The sequence below is a fragment of the Halictus rubicundus genome, unplaced genomic scaffold (assembly GCF_050948215.1).
Source record: "Halictus rubicundus isolate RS-2024b unplaced genomic scaffold, iyHalRubi1_principal scaffold0215, whole genome shotgun sequence".
Lineage (NCBI taxonomy): Eukaryota > Metazoa > Arthropoda > Insecta > Hymenoptera > Halictidae > Halictus > Halictus rubicundus.
The window spans coordinates 271689-280265 of NW_027488756.1; positions in this window are offsets into that span (position 1 = coordinate 271689).

The window sequence follows — 8577 nt, forward strand, 5'->3', positions numbered from 1 at the left end:
GAAAAAGTTATATAAAATTTATTGTTATGATAAAGGTTATTATAAAAAGTATATTCTGCAATGACTACACATCGACTTCTGTTCTCTGCAATTTTTTTTTTTTATTGAAAATTACAGAGAACAGAAGTTAACTAAAAATGTATTCCGTCTTTCAACAATTCTAATGAACAGAGAATAATGTAATAACTAGACTGTGGATCTTTATCTTGTATTTTTGATTTTTATTTAGTGACGACAATCTATAACTTTAACCATTTGTCCTGCTTTAGCTGCAAAAGATACGCGAACTCTTTTCACACGCGACGATTCTTTGGACTCGCCCGAGTTGAATGGCGTATTTATTGTATAACATTTTTGTATAAAATTAATAGAATAATATAATATTAGATTTTCTGAAGATTTTTGGAGGATAAATTAATTTTTTTGTTTCTTCGGACATACGCTCGAAATCGTTGAAAATCTGACTGAACGTGTTTTCGATATTTCTATAAAGTGATGTGAAATCATCATTTTAACGTTAAAAATTAAGGGTTGTAGGCAAAATCTACCTACGTCATAGAGTGAACCGTCTCCCTTTGGGCATATCGTGAAAAAGCTGGTACAGGTGATACAGACGTAGCGTTTGATGAATCAAATAAAATAGTGCCGCAAGGGACAGGAGACGATATTGTTGGACTGTGAAAATTACTGAACTTTCGGAATTGCTTTCCCGGAGACCGTGCGACCGATTCTATTGAAACTTTTAGGGCGATTCGTCATACCGTTGACGTAACGAAAGAAAATTGCTTCCACAGGAAAATATAGTTATTGTCGATATAAAAGCGTCATTTCTGACGTCTTGTGTCTATCTAAAAGTGACAATTCAAAGTGACCTGATATTTTTCATAATTTCCTTTGTAACAGTGAATTGAGCCTGTGAATCGTGAACGTTCCGAGAGAAAGCAATTTTTACGGAAAATCCCATGAAACAATTTATTTTAATATAATAATAATATTGCTTTATTCAGCCTTACGGCCAAGAATTGGACTCGGTTTACAATAACCTATGAATACAAAAAATAACTATCTTATCCACGCATTAATTCTCTCTCTCTCTCTCTCTCTCTCTCTCTCTCTCTCTCTCTCTCTCTCTCTCTCTCCCTCTCTCTCTCTCTCTCTCTCTCTCTCTCTCCCCCTTCCCTCTTCGACTCACCCATCCCTACCCTGACTACTCTACCTATATTCTGCCTGTTCCTATTCTTATTCCGATTATTGCACCATTTCCTACTCTGTTATCTTTGGTTTACGCTTTCTTATATTACCTTTATATTTCTGCTCGCTTATCTCTCTTCTTTCTGAGCTTTTGAAGCCACGCTTCAACATTTGTATCTATCCTCCCACTCACTATGTCCTCCATCCTGATCCTTCCCTCCATTTCCCTGCATTCTCTTGTTAGATGCTCCAGATTGCCATACCTGTCCCCACACAGGTCGCATCCTCTTGCTTCGTCTCCCAGCCAGTATTTGTTCCAGTTTTCTGCATTTCCGCATCTTACTTGGGCTACTAACTTTTGACTTTCCCCTCTTCCCTCCTTACTTAGGTATTCTGGTAACTCTGCCACTCTTATAAACTTGTACCTTTTGTTATATTTTGACTGCTCTATCCTTGTATATTGTTCTTGCCGTTGTACCTCAATGTCTCTCTCCTTTAGCCTCTCCGCTACCTCCATCTCTAGCCTTATCATCTCTTCCACCCCTGCTTGGCTCCATCCGTTTCTCTTTAAGTATTCCTCCCTTTCTTTCCCGCTTTCGCCCTGAACTTTCCCTGATTCCTTTTCCTTCAGACATTCCTTGACTATCTTCCTCCCTGCTCTGTTTCTTACTCCTTCCGTGTATTTCCATGCCCTAATTCCTGCCTTTACTCTAAGCCTCGCCCTTTTTGTTTCTTCCAGTACCAAGTATCCTGGGGTACGCACGTCCAAACCAAGTGTCCACTTTATATATTTCAGCTGAATCCTTTCTACTTCTGTTCTCTCCTTAAAGCCCCATAGCTCTACCCCGTATAGGAGTACCCCCAGTACCAACGTATCAAAGAGAAACATTCTCATTTTAAAATCATTTTTAAATTTCCTTTCGCCGATTCCCCATACTTGATTTAGGACCACGTTCGCTCTCTTTATCCTTTCCTTTACGCGACCTGCTATCTTTCCGTTGCTTTCAAACTTTATTCCTAAATAACAGAATTCCTTGACTTCCTCTACCGTTTCCCTCTTCCAGTTCCATGCAGCTTTCTTCTTTTTTTCTCTCCCTCTCTTAAAATTCATTATTTTAGTCTTCTCCGTGTTTAGCGTCAATTCCTTTTTGTCCAAGTACCTTTCCAGCCTCTTCATCATGCATTTCAAATCTCCCTCTTTACTTGCTACTGCCACCACATCGTCTGCATAGGCTAGGGACCAGAATCTTTCTTCACCCACTCTTATTCCTCCCACCAGTCCTTTCCTGAATTCTTCCTCCATGTCGGCTATATATATTGTGAACAGGGTCGGACTGAGCGGGCAACCCTGCCTGAGTCCCTCTCCCGTCCAGAATTCCCCTGATTCCCCCTTACTTGTCCTCACAACGTTCACCGTTTCCTCATACACCTCCTTTACTCTTTCAGTTAACCCCTTTCTTACTCCACACTTCTCCATCACTTCCCACATCTTTCTCCTTTTTACCGTGTCGAATGCCGCTCTTAGGTCCACGAACATGGCGTAAACCTTACCTTCCCTGAAAGAGAAAGAGTAATTCGAATAAAACACAAGGAAAGGGAGAAATGTCATTCCACTATTTCAATTACGAGATGGTAAGACCAAATTGGCGTATCTGTTACTGTTACGGATTGGGACGGAAAATAAATTATGCTGTACGGGACGAGCACTTTATTCTACCGTCGAACGGCCGTCACTTACACTGAGTAAATTTACAAAGAATATGTACAATGTGAAGCCCACCGGTTGGACTTCAGGTTACAATAAATGTATGAAACCGAGAGAATTATGATTATTCTCAGCTGAGCTGAGGAGAATTCCGAAACCGAATTGAGGTAGCTAGACCGGTCCCACGACGCGCGACGTCTGAGCTACTATTTAACGATTTGAGAGAACTATTTAGCGATGTTGACGTTGAGAGATGAACTAACGATCTGATCGTCGACGAGTCGCGAGCGGTTTTCTATCACCGCCGGAATGATGATTTGGCGGAATTTGAACCCGGGCCAATTAGAATTCTAATAGCGGCGTCGATAATCGATCCGGCGGTGACAGCCTATGGCACGACTCGTCGTCGATCGACCGTCGATCTCGCGGCGACAATAGCACCTGCCAATAGCGGGGCGGCGCGGTGGATCTCGCGTTCGAGATCTGACGCCACGCGCAGCCAAACCCAAACAGTTACAATTTATCTTTGAGTCATTATACTGACGACGGTCTGCGCGCACAGAGGAAATCGAAGGTACATTTCCGGGACAAAGGGCATCAGCTATTTCGTTGAAGGGTTCGAGAACGAGGTCGTTGCGTTAAGAACGGAAAAACTGCATAGAACAAAGCAAAATGGCACTCTCGTCACAACAACTCAATTTTCACGGGAACGTTATGCAACACGCGTCAAAGGAAAAGTCGGGTAAGCGGTTGAGAAACGGACGAATAAATCCGCCTTGATCTTGGAGGCGTTTATGCGCGACTTTAGATAGCCGTGTTATGGAGCATAAGCGCGTGGTTAGGATCTTTTCCAGCTGAACGAGCCGCAATCACGCTCCTAGGATCTCTCGTGTCCGGAGCACGTGTCCTGTGCGAACTTCTCGCGTCTTCGATGTCGAAAGTTTTCCATTTCCCGAGGGTTCGCGGGGATGTAATTTAACTGCGATTGCTTGACAGTGTGGTTTCATAGCTGGTTGTGGAAGAGAAAGTTGTTACCTCGGGATAACGAAAATGGCGATATTCCTAGTAGTCAAATAATAAAATAAAATTTATTAAAATTTAGAACCAGCGAGGTTCTCAGGCAGTCGTTATTACATTTTTTGTCCATCGATTTTAAGTAGAACACGCGCCATTTTGTTCCAACGCGAACTCCTTTTGGAAGATTTGTACTGCAACAGGAATTTAATCCCGTTAAATTAATGCGAATCGTCAATCCATAGCCTACGGCTTATCTGGAATATCAGTATAACGAGCAACGACGTGAGCGCACATTTCGTTCTAGCTAATTGTATTTGCCAATAAACATCGACGGTATATTAATTACATGTTCGTCACGCATTCGAACGATTTGTTAGCATTTCTCCGTATGACAGCTTGGGATGATCAATAGTCATTACGACATTACAATCGGTTTGTAGAAATGGAAATTATGAAACGGAATGAAGTGCGTTCAGCATCCCTGGTATGTGGAAAATTCGATCCTCGGATATTGAAGCGCGTTTCCGGTTGGATTACCGTTCCCAATGCCCCTTTCTCTGTAATCGTGACTGATTAAACAAACTTTATTAAACGTTGATGGCCTACCGGCTAATTTCACTCGCAGACTATCCGTGCTGAGCCGGACAGAGGGCCGTGCTAATCGTTTCGCGGATATTAAAATGCGAGACCATGAACGATGCTTTCAGGGTCCGCTCTAGGGGGGGGACAACCCGGGCATTTGCCCGGGGCGCCAAAATTTAGGGGCGCCATTTTGGCTTTGGCTGTAAGTGTGAGAAAAATATTGATGTTTAAAATATTCAGTTAATGGAAAATGTCTGACTACCCTTGCCAGAAAATTTTGCAAAAAAAAAAGGTCATTCTGTTCAGCGCGGTGTTTAAAAAGGGGCGGCAATTTTTTTTTTGCCCGGGGCGTCGTAACCGCTAGAGCGGGCCCTGATGCTTTTCATCCCTTAGCAGCCAGTACTTACAAGCTTGTGTACGAGCGCAATTAAGAGATTGCTGTTCCTTGGGACCGTATTGAATTTACTGTAATTAAATTGCGAACCTTTACACATTTATAGTGTGAGAAGATCTTCGAAAATTTCTAAAATTCAGAGTAAATTGATTGGACCTTGCAACATGAAGTTGGCATCATGACTTTGTCAGCGCTTGCGGCCATTTTGTTGAACGTTTGATGAATTAGTCTGCGCTGACCTGTCGAGCGGTATTGTCGCGTCGTTAGCGGAAATGAAATAATTATGTAATTATGTAATTTGTCACAGACTTATCCACTAACGACACGTCAATACCTAACAGGCCATCACAGCAACCACTGACATACTCATGTTGCCAAATTTAGAAAACTAATAAGACATTAAAAATATTGGTATGTTCGCGTTAATTCGCACACTACTGTATTTTAGTCATCTACAAGTCTAGTTACAAGTCAGCGAAAAAATTGGACAACAAATGACCAGAGTGTTGTAAAATCACGATTTTATATACTTGAATAAAACTAAAATGTCCGTTTATTGACAAGTCGCATCGATAGAATGCAGATAGAATTTTTCTTGTGCAGAGTTCTCGCCGGTCCGCAAACTTACAAATCAATTAATCCGATATCGGTGGAATCGACTAATTGTCTCATCAGCCTCTGTTGCTTGTATAAAGTGCATAACGAGCGATCATTCAATTTCGCAGTGGACGAGACTCGCCCCTCTCGGTTTCGCAGTTTCATAATTATTGTTTCCCGGGCGGGCTTTGTGAATTTCGCGCGCCGCTGGGTGAACCCATGTCTGTTAACTTTGAATGAACATCATTTTATCTCTGTTCATCTTCCCTTTTCTCTTTCTAGTATTTTGTAATACAAAGTGATTTCTCTATATATGTCGCCAAGGCCTGCATGATAAACGTCGCGGAACTATCCCCACTACGGGGTATACCCCGTGAGGGACCGCGGAGCTCGAGAGGCCTCGGACGCCGAGGAGTGTAAACATGTCTCCTGGACGATACTTGACGCTGGCAAGACCTGTGACGTTAATCGAGAATTCACTGTATTACGATTTTATCTCTGTCGTTAACTTGGACTAACACGTCGGTCACATGCTAGTGACGTAATATTTCTTTATCGAACTTCAAAATCAATTTTTATTACCACCTATAATTTTCTTTCGATGTAAGACGATTGGTCGGGACTTTCGAAATTTTTAGGTGCATTTCCTGAAACGTTTGCTTTTACTGTGGTTATTGTTGCATTTTATTTTGACGGCGAAAATGTGACCGGGTCTGAATGGCTATCGAGTGGCTTTCAAGAGAATGCAGTGACGCACGAACGAACACGAAATTTTCATTCCACGCTGGAACATTTCTACAGAGAGAAAATCGTGTTATTCCCGTCAACACCGTGTAGCTGCTGAGTGAGAGAAATCAATTCCGTGTTTTGACAGCAGGTTCTTCAGCAACTCAATTGCTTTATTTTATATCGTTATTTAAGTACCAGACGCATGAATACCCATTCGAGTGTTTTGTTTCGATAAATGTATCGTAAACATATTGAAATATATTTATTGAACGATCTTCCGTGAATGCGTTTGCGCAGTCTGTCGACGCTCGTGAATTATACAATTTTTAATCTTTAGGCCTCTAGTTCCAGTGTCTATTCACGCGCTTTTTAGACAAATGAAGATTTGAGAACATTGTTTAGACTCGTTTCAACGGGTCCCGCCGTTTTAGTGTTATTTTACGTAATTTTTAAACAGATCGATATTTGGGAACGTTTAAGGGATTAAATTGACCATTAAAAAATATTCTTCTTGACAATTTTCGTGTAGAACGAATTGCTTCCACTAACTCTTGAAATGAAGTAGCACACGGGAGCCCAGGTTCCAATTTCAAGAATGCAAAAATTTTGCAGGAAGTTAAAATTGCCTGTCGATCCATCTCGATCACGATTTCTGGGTCACAGGTGATGCATTCCGAATTTCGCATTTACCGTGGCATGTTTCCCGCTGATCGATTAAAATTATTCGATGTGCCCATTCCCCGTTTCTTCGAAATAGTCAGGATTCCTTACGCCAACCCACCCCCGTTGGTGATCACGCGAGCAGCGTGTATGTACGTTGCTTCTTTCTTCTCGTCGTTCATACACCCGAGGGCTGTCTTCTATTCATTTCCGCCACCATTTTGTTCGTTCGATCGTTGTTAATTTTGTCCGGCTTGTTTCCGGACGACTACACGGTGAATCAAAAAGAGAATTTAATTCGCGTCGGAACATACAGGGGTGCGGACCCCTTTGTTTGTCCTCTACCTATTGATCGTATCAATTCAGCCTCCGAGGACACGTGTCGCCCTTCGATTTTTGACCAGCGCCCGCTGGCATGTTTTTGCCTATCATTTGTCGGCGTACTTCGTGTCTCATCTTTTTAATCCGGCCCTTGATTCAGAGTAGACGTTTATTAACTGGACAAAATCGATTCCTGACCGTTTTGTTGCAAAAAATTATTTCGATAATATCTTATTAAATATATTAGATTTAGAACATATGAAAGTCTGGTTTAGGTAATCTGCATATTTTCTGTTCTTTTTTGAGGATTTTGATTTCTTACAATAGAATGTTCTACCTAAAAATCTGAATTAATTACAGTATGTGTATCTAGGTTTTCTAGATACAAATACTAATACTAATAAAAGAAATTAGAAATGAAGAAATTAAGAAATACTACTCTTTTCCGTTCTATGGCATAACTACCCTCCCGGTTAAGATATAGGATTAAAATTTTGCACATGGTCTTTCTTGACGCCCTATCCAGCGGCCCATTACCTTTTGAATCAGACCTGGGAAAAATTTCAAGAAAAAATATTTAAAATGCTATTTTAAATAGTATAATTTAATGTGGTTCAAATAAAATACTACTTTTAATAGAACGAAAAATTTCGGCAAATAAAATATTTTTATTTTGATAACCAGATACACAGAATAATTTACTGTTTTACTTCAAATATGTATTCCAAATATTTCCTTACAATGAAAATAAGTTGAGCAAATAGATAATATTATAAATTATAATTTTTAACATAAGATACTATAATAGTTAACAAAGTATTTGTTGTAGGTGAATTACGAATATTTTCATGTAACATGTTAATAAACAGACGACAATGTCGCAGTAATCAACTATTTGAAATACTATTTTACACACTCCTTAAAATAAGTCTCACTTTTTCAATATGTTCCAAATAAAATACTATTTTTAAATAGTACTTCAAAAACTTCTTCTTATAAATAAAATAATTTATTTGCATGATTATACGCGTGAAAAAGGTCGGCGAATGAAAAGGAGAGAGAAGCAGAGAGCTGAAGTCCCTTCTTCTCTTTGAATTACTATCCTTCTCTGCGTTCGGGATATTACAAAGAATGTAGCAGCTCTGCTAGAACTGTCGGGTTGCAGACCAGACGACAGGCCTGTTACGCAGGCATCGCTGTAGTTTACACAAATTGAAGTCGTTTCCTTATCGATCTCCGGCAACGTTCAGCCCGCGATTCCACTCAGCGGGCTCGGTGTGTAAAGTGCTCTGCGCAACAAGTATCTAACGATACATGACACGCGACTCGGATTTCAAGCATTCCAACAAGCTGCAGCACAATCAAAGGAAAGCCGACACGA